General features: G+C 43.3%; 1 long non-coding RNA gene across 2 annotated transcripts; it reads left to right on the top strand.

Annotated features, from left to right (window-relative positions):
- The first annotated feature begins 5,962 nt into the window (after positions 1-5,962).
- LOC110347204 (uncharacterized) lies at positions 5,963-10,604 on the top strand. Of its 2 annotated transcripts, none has more exons than XR_002391654.2 (3): positions 5,963-7,400; positions 8,218-8,425; positions 10,040-10,604. It is a non-coding gene; the product is annotated as an uncharacterized LOC110347204 (long non-coding RNA). The 2 variants fall into 2 exon arrangements; XR_002391653.2 differs by having other exon boundaries at positions 8,225-8,425.
- The last annotated feature ends 2,174 nt before the right edge of the window (positions 10,605-12,778 follow it).

Genomic DNA, 12,778 nt, shown 5'->3' on the forward strand with positions numbered 1-12,778 from the left:
TTTATTCTCCAAGTGTAGCAACTCCAGGATTAAGTCCCACTGGCTTGTCTTAAGATTTGTGCTCACAGGTGAGCTACAGGCAGAGATAGAATATACTGACCAGTTAGTCTTGCTCACATGCTCAATTCTAAAATTTACCCCTCTCAAAGCACATAGATGAATATAGGAAAATGGTTCCTGTTACGGTTTATACATAAATCCCTCTCGCTAAAGTCTCAGGTATACAGAGGTAGAATTTTTGTAAGATAGTTGGATCTTGGGGCCACTATACTCATCCATGGATTAAGCCACAGTTGAATGTGCTGTTAGGAGGTGGGGGCCTGGTTGGAAAAGCCAGGTCACTGGGGACATGACCTGAAAGTGTATTCTTGTCCCTGGTTCCTCCCTTCTCTGCTTCCTGGCTGCTATGGGGTGACCAGCTCTCCTCTACCAGGCCCTTCCACCATGCCATTTCTGCTTTTGATCCAGTCAACCATGGACTGAATCTACCAGAAACCATAAGCCAAATACACCTCTCCTCCTTTAAGTTGTGGGTGTCAGGTATTTTATTCCAGTGATGAGAAATTGACTACTACAGTTCCCAAAGGAAAATCAGAAGAAATGGATACCAAGCAGTCCAACCCAACAGAGGTTCACTACACCCATGCTAAGCAAGTCTGCCTTTGTCTGCATCATGCTGCTATAACACAATGCCTAAGCCTGGGTAATTCATGTAATAGTCTATTTTTTGTTACTATAACAAAATAGCTCAGGCCACCTAACTTATTAAAAAAAAGAGTCTTCCAAAAAAAACTCTATTAAAGCTTTCAAAATTCACAGTTTTGAAAGGTAAAAGTCCAAACAGCATGGCACAGAGTTTGGTGAGAGGCCCCTGGTTTTATGACATCACAGTCAATGGCATCTTGACTCAAACAAATATCGGATGGAAGAACATATGACAAAACAGAATCCAGAGAGTCAGGGGAAGGCCCAGTCCTGCTCTCCTATAACAACTGTCTCCCAAGAGCTAACCAGGAAACCCTTTGGAACTACACCAATAGCTTCTAAGAACAATGCTCCTGTGATCCAAGCACCTCATACAAGGATCTCCTCTTAAAGGTCTGACTACCTCTGCACATTACCACAGTGGGGACAAAGCTTACACGCGTGAACCTTTGGGAGACATACTGAAACCATTCTAATCCACAGCAATTTAAAGAAAGGAGATCTAAAGGAATTTATTTCTTACAGTTCTGAAGACCAGGAACTGCAACATCAAGATGCTGGCATCTGATGATGACCTTCTTGCAATACCATCAATGGCAGGAGGTGGAAGGATGAGAGAGGAGAGAGAAAGAGAGAGAGAGAGAGAGAGAGAGAGAGAGAGAGAGAGAGAGAGAGAATATGTTGTGGCAAAGCGACAGCTCAGTGCTATGGCCAAGTGTTACAGCTCTGAGGCACAGCTGAGTGTTACAGCTCCGTGTCACAGCTGCTGAAATTTGAAGACTCAAGAATCAGATGGTCACTCGAAAAGGCAGAGAAAAACCTTTATTACGAAGGCAGACTCAGTGAAGTCTGAGTGCTTGACTAGAAATGGGAGCCTCCTTCCATAGGGGTCTACTGGGTATGTGAGCATGCTCACATAAGCAAAGGGGGTGGAGTTATAGAATTTTCTTAAAAGGGGTGGAGCTAACAGAAAATTCCTGAGAGGGGTGAAGCTAACAGAACATTCCTGAGAGGTCATAAAGTTCAAACAGTTACAAAACATTTTGATACATTGAGCCTGGGCTGCCCAGCAGCACAAACTGTTACATTTCTAGAACAAAACATTCTGTGGGAAAAAAAGCATGGAGGCAAGGGGGGGACCTGTCATATTGTATAGGAGAAAAAAGAGAGACAGACAGACAGAGAGAGAGAGAGAGAGAGAGAGAGAGAGAGAGAGAGAGATCAACCTCAGCACCTCAGCCCTGGCCCTTTTATAATTGCCATTAATATATTCATGAGGCTGTGCTATCTAGATGTCACCCAAGAGCCTCACACACTCATAGGCAGGGCTTCAGGAAGGTGGTTGGCTCATGAGGGTGCTATATTACTTGGTGTATTAATCCACTAATGAATCCATAGTTGATTTGCTGTTAAAGGTGGGGCCTGATGGGAAGGGATGGGTCACTCGGGGTCTGGACCAGAGGGGTCAACTGCCCTCCCTGTCTTCTTTCGCTCTCTACTTCCTGATCACTACGAGCTTTTCTCCATCCAAGCCCTTCTGCCATTTCATTTTTTGCTAAAGATGGCCAAACATGGACTGAAACTTTGAGCTGTGAGCCAAAATAAACGTCTCCTCCTCTAAGTTGAGGGTGTTGGGTATTTTGTTCCAGCAATGAGAAAATGACTAAGACGTGGTGGAACCTTCACGTTCTAACACCTCCCATTAAGCCCCACCTCCCAGCCCTGTGGCCCTGCGGATTACACTTCCAATACCTGCTTTTGGGGCCACACATTCAAACATAGAATCATTTAAGCTTGCTAAAAGACAAGGTTCATAAATTAAAAATAGAAAGCTAATGTAGTTTTCTGAGCACTCTATTTTGGCCTTCCACCTAGAAGTCTGGCTGACAAAGGACAGCAGCCCACAGCAATGTACAGGACCATTCACGGATAGCAGCAATTTCCACCCCGTCCTGCAGGAACACTCTGTTATCTTCAGTTGGCTGGGGTTTGCAACTGCTGTTCTTTTTGCTTAGCTAATGATAAATTACTGTGGGTTTAGCTTGTTATTATCAATTTAATTTGTTGTGGGTTGCTTGGCAAATCCCTACAGTGTTTAATAACACTCATTTGCATCAGCAGTATTTTTGGTCTATAATTGTTCAATAAATAGACTTTAAGTCCTGTATGCATTGAGTGAAAATAGGAATCATCTGTATCGTATTGCTAAAGCAGATGTACTCATACTCCCCCAACTTCTAGGACACTTTTAGGATGGCATTCCATTTTTATTGCCTAGTTGTTTTTCCACTGGGAAGTGGAAACAGGTGAGGTCTTGATTTTCTCCTAATTGGGCTGAGGAAAAAAAATAAATTTTGGAACAGATGGTTAGAGGAATTTGCATATACAGTGCTTGTTTTAATATCAAAATGTTTATGTAGTAGAGGGGTATAGCACAGTGGTTCCCCCTTATCCACAGTTTAGTGCTCTGTGGTTTATTACCCATAACTGACCAAGGTGCAAAAAATATTAAATAGTAAATTCTAGAAATAAGCAATGCATAACTTTTAAATTGCACATCAATCTGAGCAATGTGATGAAATCTCACCCCATCCCATTCTGCCTCAAAGGGACATGAGTCGTCCCTTCATCCAGCATATCCTTGTGTCATGTATATATACAGGGAGACATATGCCATATAACCAACAAAGACACTCGTGTCTAAATAGAAACTTTAAAATGCATCACAGTAAAAGACACATTGCCCTGAATATCCCTCAAAACGCTCTCCCACGCCTCAGACTCACTTAGCATTCTTGCTACTTTCTGAAGTAGTTCTGGAAGTTCTCTTTTGTGAGGGTCTTTACAAATGTGATAAAAAATATGGTGAATGTGGTTCCCGAGTGTCATCCAACTGAAACACAGGCTTGTAAGACCCTACAGTGTGTGGTCATTTATCATATTCACCATATCTGGCACCGTGTGGATTCTGGCTCTTCCCTAAAGTCAAAATGACTATGAGAGGTGTTATGGTTTATATCTAGATATCCCCTCCAAAGTCTTATGTGCTTTTGGGTGGGGCTTTTGGGAGGTGGCTGGATCACGGGTGTGTGAATATGGATGAAGGGTTTGATAACTGGATTAGTCCACTGAATGGCTTACTATAGTTCTGGGTGTGGCTGAATGGATTTACTGAGACAGAAGCCCCACCCTGGTTGTGAGTGGCACCAACCACAAAAGGCTTGTAGCTTGGATGGAATAAAAAGGAAAGCAGAGGAGGGCTACTGTGTCCTGACTGCCACATCATGGACTGTTTCTCCTCTGCCATGCCCCTCTGCTGCGCTGACCTGCCTTGGAGCCAGCTGACTACAGACTGAAACCTCTACAAACTGTGAGCTAAAATACACCTTTCTGGGCCAAGGATGGAGCTCAGCAGCAACATGCCTGCCTGGCAAGCGCAAGGTCCTGGGTTCAATTTCCAGTATGGAAGGGGAAAAAAAAAGATCTTTCTTCCTTTAATTTGTGGGTGTCGTGTATTTTGTCCTATCAATAAGGAAGAAACTAAGATAAAAGGTAAATGTTTTAAATCAGTTCAGGACGTCAAGTCAGCCAGGACAGCACAACTCAAAACAATTTCTGGAACTGCTTGAGAAAGTAGCCGTAGGGCCGGGGATTTAGCTCAGTGGCACCGCGCCTGCCCAGAAAGGGCAAGGTCCCAAGTTTGATCCCTGGTTCCAAAAAAAAAAAAGAAAGAAAGTAGTAGGAATGATGGAATAAATGTATTGGAAGACAGGGGGTTTATTTTGAGAGGGATTAATAGCAATGTGTCTTTTAAACACACACTGTATTTTTATCATACTGTGTAGTAAATATAGGATTCAGTACCACCTGTCGTTTTAGGCATCGCACTGGGGGACTTGACATCCATACCCCTCAGTTAAGGAGGGGTAACTGTATCTGTTTGAAAAACTAATCTTAAACTGTAGAGGGTCCTGAAAGCTTGATCTAGGACAGGGGTTGGGCAAACTTTTGTAAAAGACCAGTTAGTAAATATTTTCATTCTTGCAACCTATCCACTCTTTGTCACAAAGACTCAACTCTGAAGTTGTAGCAAAACAAAAACAAAAACAGCTATAGTCAGCCTGCACAAATGAGCAGAACTGTGTTCCAATTGTATTACAAAAACAAGCAGCCGTCCAAATTTGGCCCACCCTTGGCCAGGAGTTCAGACTTCCTTTTGTTAAGATGTTTCAGGTACGAATTTGCCCCCAGTTTAGATAAATAAGAGATGTAAACCTTAGTTTTTCTGCATGTGAATTTATAGCTAGTTCAAAACCCTATTCTTCAGGGATAATGGAAACTCCATCTCAGCCTACTTGAGGCATTTCTATCATTTTCTTTGGTACTACATCTCAGTTCTGCTGGGCTGGGGGTTGCTTAGGATCTAAGAGGCAGGAGGGTAGGATAAAGTCCCTGATCATTATCTCTCCACATTGGTCCCACTGAAGAGTTCCTTTTCATTTTGATTCTTGGTTATTGGCTACCATGGACTGAATTGTGTCACCCAAAAAATATATGGTTAAATCCTAACCTCCAGTGTCCTGAACATAAATTTACTAGAGTTGTTACAGAGTGAATAGTAAAAATGAGGTTGTACTGGAATAGGATGGGTCCTTCATCCAATACACTATAACTAGAATCCTTTGAAGAAGGATAAAAACCACAAAGACACAAGGAGAGAAGGACACCATGTGCCCATAAGCAGGGATTTAATTACAGCAGGTATAAACCAAAGAATTCCAAGGTGGACTTCCAGCAAGCCACCACAAGTCAGGGAAAGGCAAAGAAGGCATCTTCCCTATAGGTTTAAAGGAACATGGTCCTGAGAGACATTGCTTTCAGATTTCTAACCTTCAGAGCCATGAGGGAGTAAATTTGTCATTTTAACTACTCGGTTTGTGGTACTTTGTTATGGCTGCTCTCAGAATTTAACACATTGGCCAGTGCTAGTCACTGCTAGAAGCATTCTTCATTCAAACTCCAGATCCACTGGCTCCCTGAGCTATAGTCCTTGTCTCTAAATCCATTTCTTTCCAAAATAATGGAATGATAGCCAGGAACTTGACTGCCCACCTTGATATTTCTCAGCCTTCTGTGCAGCTCGGTAGTCTCATGGCTGAGTTCCTATCAATGGTGTGTGAGAGGAAGTAACAAGTTCCACTTTCTGGTTTAAGTCTTATGACATCACAAACACTTCCAGAACACTCTTTTCCCCCTTGCTGTTGGCTGGAATTGAGATCAAACAGTGATGCGGAGTGGACCACACAGACAAAATGCTATAGGATGGGGATTGTAAAGAGCATACATTAAAGTCTCTCCTGAGAGCTTTAAAATATGCCATGCTCAGGCCACAACACAGACAAATTAAATCAGAACCTCTGGGGGTGAGGTGAGGCCCAGGCATCAGTATTGGGTTTTTTTTTCCAGTGTCCCAGGTGAATTCAATGTGTGGCCAAGTTAGAAACCAGTGCCTTAGAGAGAATAAGATGAAAAGAGAAGACTGGGAACCTGACTAATTTCCAGGAGCCAATCTGGTCTTTTCCCACTGGGCGAGGGCCTCCAGTGGCTCCGGAAAGCAGATCACTCACATAACATTAACCTCCAAAGCAAGAGCACTTTGGCTAAATTCAAAAACTGTTATTTTTTGAGACAGGGTACATTTCTTTTTTTTTTTTTTTTTTTTTTTTATGGTACTGGGGATTGAACTCAGGACCTTGCGCTTTCAAGGCAGGCACTGGAACCACTGAGCTAAATCCCCGGCCCCAGGGTATATTTCTGATGGAACAGAGTTTTATTTCAAAGGCCTGGAAAAACATGTAATCTCTGTTATGGTTTGGAACTTTAAAGTCCCCCAAAGGCCACCTGTTTAAGACTTGGTCACCAGCCTGTGGTGCTGCTGGGAGGTAGTGGGACTTTTTTTTTTTTCGTGATACTGGAGATTAAACCTAGGCCCTCTGCACTAAGGAGCGATAAGAAACCTAACCCACACGACCTGTAGAGTAAGTTTGCCGGTTCACTGACTCCCATCACAGAAAAATAATTTTCAGGACACATCAATGAGAGGCACAAAGGGAATTATTAGGCAGAAGTTTAAAAATAACACTCAAAGGAATAGAGTGCAAGCCCTCAAGAGAGAGAGGCACCTTATTTCCCGGAACTGGGACATTTATGCTTCTCTTGAGGGACTGGAAACCCCAGGAAAAGGTGGCTGAGCCCTCATATTACAGGTGCTGTCCCATGTTACAAATATGAGCCCAGAGTTTTTTAGATGGATTATGTAAGCATTATTTTAATTCCCTCAATCTGTCCCTTTATCTTAGAATTAGGATTCTGATCTTTTCCTTCTGAGTTAAGCCAATTTATGGACTCTCGGGATTCCTGAGGCATGTTGGGGGAGATGGGTCTGGAAGGAGAGGGGCCTGAATGTGACCAAGGGAACATCAACACCCTGAGTGACTTCCACAGGATCCCAGAAGTTTCTGTCTTCTTAAAAGTACAATCTTTAGTTATGATTTTCCGTGTCTCCTTTCTACCTTTTATATTTCTTCTTTCTTGCCTCATCCTGAGCAATGCTGTTGTTAAATACGCACCTCCTGTGGACCTTCCATGCAATACAACTGGACCATATGCGCTTCCGGGCACTGACTGCCCACTTAGTAAGTCTCTACCCACCTCCACTGCCCCCACTAAGCTCAGCTCAGCCTGTCTTGAGCAGGACGGATGGCAAGAAACACAGCCCTCCCTCAGGACCAGGGGAAATTGGCTCTGTCACTGAGCAGACTCCATGGAGGTCCCCAGAGAGGAGGTGGAGACCCTTTTGAGACTTCGCTGACTCTCCTTGCAGAAAGAATTTTCAAGACGCGTAAGAGGTGTAAAGGGATTTAAGAGATAGAATTTTATAAGAACACACTCAAAGACATAGAGCATGGGCCAGAGGGAGGGAGGGAGAGGGAGGGAGGGAGGGAAGGAGAGAGAGAGAGAGGCATGCTTGCGGCCTTGAGCTGCATACATTAATGAGGACTTGGGGGTAGAAATCTGAGGAGGCTGTGAGTCTCTAGGAAGAGATGAAAGGCAGTGGTCCTTTCAGTAGAGGAAAGCGTGACCCCCATCACTGGTGATAGCCAAGACCATTTACAAGTAAAAGGAATGAGCTGGGTGTGGTGACACATGCCTGTCATCGAAGCACTCTGGAGCCTGAGGCAGGAGGATCTCCGAGAGTTCAAGTCTAGTCTGGACTACATAGTGAGACCCTGTCACAAAAAACTAAAATTAATTACTTAATTAAAATAAAATAGCACAATATTTGTATAGAACCTGTCCTCCTATACACCTTAAATCGTCCCTGCATGATGGAGAATACCTAACAGAATGCTATCATTATGTACATAGCTGTTATAGTATACTAGGGGATGGTGGCAAGAAAAAATTCTGTGCATGTACAGTTCTGAGTGTTTCAGTCCTTTGTTGTTTGAGTCTGCAGATGTGGAGGGTTACGAGGTCCATCCTGTAAAGGCCCCACCACCCTTCACTCCATGCTGAGGACCAGGCCTGCAACACTGGAACTCCTGGTGGACAAAACGCATCACAACTACACCAATTACCAAAAGTATGAAGCGGAAAGAGACCCCTGGGACAGATGATAATGCCACCGCAGGGAGCAGGGGAAGAGGAGCATGCTGGGGTGAACTCAATTGTTTTTAGTGACAGTAATAGTGATAATACACTAAGATTTAAACTAAGATTTACATGTGATGTGCCAGGTGCTGTTCTAAATCCTTGTATTAATTCACTTAATCTTCAACTCTATCAAGCAGCTACTATTATGAATCCTATTTTAATGAGAAAATAAAGATTAATGGGCTGGGGATTTGGCTCAGTGCCACTACACCTGCCTTGCAAGCTCAAGGTCCTGAGTTCGATCCCCAATACTGCAAAAAAAAAAGAAAGAAAGAAAGATTAAGTAGTGTGACATACATCTAGTAAGTGGTACAAGACTATTACACCAGGTGCAGTGATGCTCACCTGTGATCTCTGGAGGCTGAGGCAGGAGGATCGCAAGTTTGAGTACAGTCTGGGCTACTCGGTGAGACTCTATCTCAAAGTTTAAAAAAAAATTTTAAAAGCTGGGGATGTAACTCAGTGGCAAGCACAAAGCCCAGGATTCAGTCCTCAGGACCAAAAAAGAAAGAGGAGGAGGAAGAAGAGAGGGAGGAAGGAGGAGGAGGGAGGGAAAGGAGGAGGGGGGAGAGGGAAGAGAAGGCGAGAAGGAGAAGCAGCCATAAGAAAATCCATTTCCAAAGGGTGACGTTGCACATAGCTACAAAGTGATTATTTGAGGGAATGCAAATATGTGTCTTGGTCTGTGAACAAGCAAGCTAGCAAAGCAACTGACTTTCAGTTTAGCACCAAGACAAACTGTTACTGAATATAGAAACGCAAAATCTTCTCCCTGCAAATCTGTAAAGACAAGTGCTTTGAGAATATAATCCATTTGCCCGTAGGATGAGATCAGTGTCATTTCAATCTCAGAGTTTATGCTTCCTGCCAAATACGGGCCTGAATGCCATCCCCCAAGGCTAGAACCCTTCAGAATCCAGCCAACATTCCTTCCTGGGCCCCCATACACAGATGCTGAGCACAAACACACATCCCCTGCGATTCCGGAGTGGGGTTGGGAGAACTCCCAAGAATTATTCTTTCTTTCTTTTTTTTTGTTACCAAGCTACTTTGGGAATTAAGATCATTAAAGACAAAAGCAGCTGTTAGGTACTTAGCAAACATAGCTAATCAACCTCACACTGTGGGGAAGTATTTAAATACACCAGCGCTGGGCCTCCAGGCTGACTGCAGCGCCTTCATTCCCTGTGGACCAGGTAATTAGCTAGACCTGGGTAATTGCTACCGCCAAGTAACAGAGGAAGTGATACATCACACCTGTGCCCAGGAGCAACACTTCAAAGTGTGTCAGGCTGAAAAATATCACAGGTAAAACAGTACATGTGCAGTGGTCCAAGACTGCTACTTGGGTGGCTGAGGCAGGAGGACTAAGCTCGGGAGTTTGGGGCCAGCTTGGGCAACATAGGGATGACAGACAGACAGACAGACAGGCAGGCAGGCAGGCAGGCAGGCAGGCAGACGGGTGGATGGGTGGGTGGATGGATGGATGGATGGATGGGAAGCTGGGCATGGCCAGGTGAGTAGAGTCTTTTCAATGAAACATAAGCCAATGGGATAAGTTATTTGCCCAAGAATCAGAATGTGATGTGCTTGTGACCTGTTCTCTATCTATCCAAAGAGGACAATTCCCTAAGGAATGACGGACCAACAAGATGAAAAGTAGCAGGATCCTGGAAGGACTGGAACAGCTGCCAACTGGACTCTCATCACAGACTTGGCGAAAGACTTGGGAATTATCCGTCCTCTGTTGGAGGAGGAGCTCTCTGCCCAAGCATCCTAAACCTTCACCCTCTATAATAGGCCATTCATTTAAGGTGCACAATGACCCAGAGAGTTGGCTACTATTATTATTCCTGTTTCACATGTAAGGTTACTGAGGCTCAGAGAAGGCTGAATAATTTGCCCAAATCTATCGCTGAACCGCCCTAAATGGACCCAATCTTACAAGCTTGCTTGGTGCTTGGATGGGAGGCTGCTTATCACTGCCAGAAGCCCGAGGCTTTACAATAATAATAAATTCACCCACAATTCCCAAACCATGTGGTGCAAACAACATCAGAAGCCAGATTCCTTCAGCTCTAAAGAACACACACAAGTTCTGACTCACAAGTTCCAGGGCTGAGGCTGAGAATCTGCATTTGTATAAAGCTCCTCTGTTACAGTTTGGATTAAAAATAAAATGTGCCCACCAAAATCTGATGTCTTCAGAGGTGGGGGTTTTGGAAAGTGATTGGATCACAGGGATGCTGACCTCATAAATGGATGAATCTATGGATGAGTTCAGAGCTGAATGTACTGTTAGGAGGTGGGGCCTGGTTGGCAGAAGTAGATCACTGGGGCGTGATGGGGGGCAGTCCTGTCCCTACATCCCTTCTCTCTGGCTCTTCCTGCTGTCTTTGCTTCCTGACTTCCATGAGATGAGAAGCTTTCCCCCACCATACCCTCTACCACCAAGTTTCTGTGTTGGAACCAGCTTGCCATGGACTGAACCCTCTGAAACCATGAGCCAACTAAACTCCTTTAAGTTGTGTATGCCAGTATTTTGTCCCAACAACAGAAAGCGACTAACACATCCCAAATGAAGCCAACACTGCTACACCAACAAATCATAATGTGAGCAGGAAAGATGTAAACCCCTAAGAATTAGAAACTAAGCATCCAGATTCCCAAGTTCTGTTCCCAACTCAAATCGCAGTGTCAATAGCTTGGGTTCCTAAAACTTTTCTTCTCTTTCTGAACTATTCCATTCTCCTGGAAATTGGTTATATTCATATATTCAGGGATTTTTTTAATAGGCAAATACTCTTTCAAAATGGGATTTGCCCTAGGAAGGTGTCATGCTTCCAAAGAGCAGTCACCATGAAATTGTGAGGCCTGATGCCACTTTCTGCAGACGCTGTGACAGCTGTCTCAACCTTCTATCTTGTCTTACTCTTGGGCTCTAATCCAAAAGAGCATTTACTGAGGCTGCTTACGGGAAAACCATAAGTCTTTTGTGCTTGTTTCAACAAGAAATATCAGCTGCCTTCGGGTAAAAACTACCCAAGCCTGGGGGGATATTATAATCAATAGCAAAACCCATTTAAGCACCCAAAACACTCAGAAAATGTATTCTGGTTGCAAACCCAGCTCCAGGCTGAGAAATCATCACATTCTAAAAGTAAGACAGATCCGGTTCACAAAGGAAAAACACAAATGGTCAGTAAGCATATGGAGACTGTTTGATATTAATTGTAAATAAATTATTAAACAACACACCACTCTACACATAGGAAATCAGTAAAAACTAAAAATGAGTACTAATACTGTTATAGTTTAGGTGTTTAAAATGCCTCCCCAAATTCTCATGTACGTGGAAGATAACTGGGTCGTGGGGGCCCTGTACTTGTGAGGTCATGTCTCACTGTGCTATTGGGAGGTGGGGCCTCGTTGGAAGTGGACACTGGGGGCATGGCATGGAAGGGTATACTTTTGTTCCTGTGTCTGCCCCCCCCACTTTCCTGGTTACCATGAGGTGAGCGCATTTCTTCCACCATGGCCCTCTGCCATGCCAACCAGCCATGCACTGAATTATCTAAAAATCATGAGCCAAAATAAAACTCTCCTCCTATAAGTTGTGAAGGTCATAAAGGAGCCAAAAACTTATACTGGAGGAAAGATAGCCTCTTTCATAAATCCTCCTAGGAAAATGGCTATGCAGATGCAGAAGATTGAATCTAGAGCCATATCTCTCAGCGTGCACTAAACTAAAATTAAAATGGATCAAAGAACTAAATGTTAAAATGAAACCTTTAGCCTTTTAGAAGATAAAATAGGTAAAACTCTTAAAGTCACAATAGGCAAAGGCTTTCCAAACAGAATTCCAGTTGCATGGGAAATAGTACCAAGAATCAACAAAGGATCATATTAAATTTAAAAGCTTCTGCACACCAAAAGAAACAACCAACAGAATAAAAAGACAAAGCACCAAATGGGGAAAAAGTTTGCCAGCTATTCCTCAGACAGAGAACTAAGATCTGGAATATATAAAGAACTAAAAAATATTAGACCCCCAAAATAAAAGACTCAGTCAAAAAATAGGCAACTGAAATGAATAGACACTTTGCAAAAGAAGAAGTACAAATGGCCAATAAATACACAAAGAAATGTTCAACATCACTGGCCATTAGAGAAATCCAAATTAAAACAACACTGAGATTCCATCTTACCCCCAGAAAGAATGGTCATCATCAATAAATCAAATAACAACAAATGCTGGTTAGGCTGCGGGGAAAAAAGGAACCCTTCTGTATTACTGGTGGGAATGTAAACTAGTATAACAACTATGGAAAACAGTATGGAGATTCCTCAAAAAACT

This window comes from Heterocephalus glaber, unplaced genomic scaffold, assembly GCF_053883595.1.
Source record: "Heterocephalus glaber isolate CG9 unplaced genomic scaffold, H.glaber_assembly_v1.0 deba00001760, whole genome shotgun sequence".
NCBI classification, from domain to species: Eukaryota; Metazoa; Chordata; class Mammalia; order Rodentia; family Bathyergidae; genus Heterocephalus; species Heterocephalus glaber.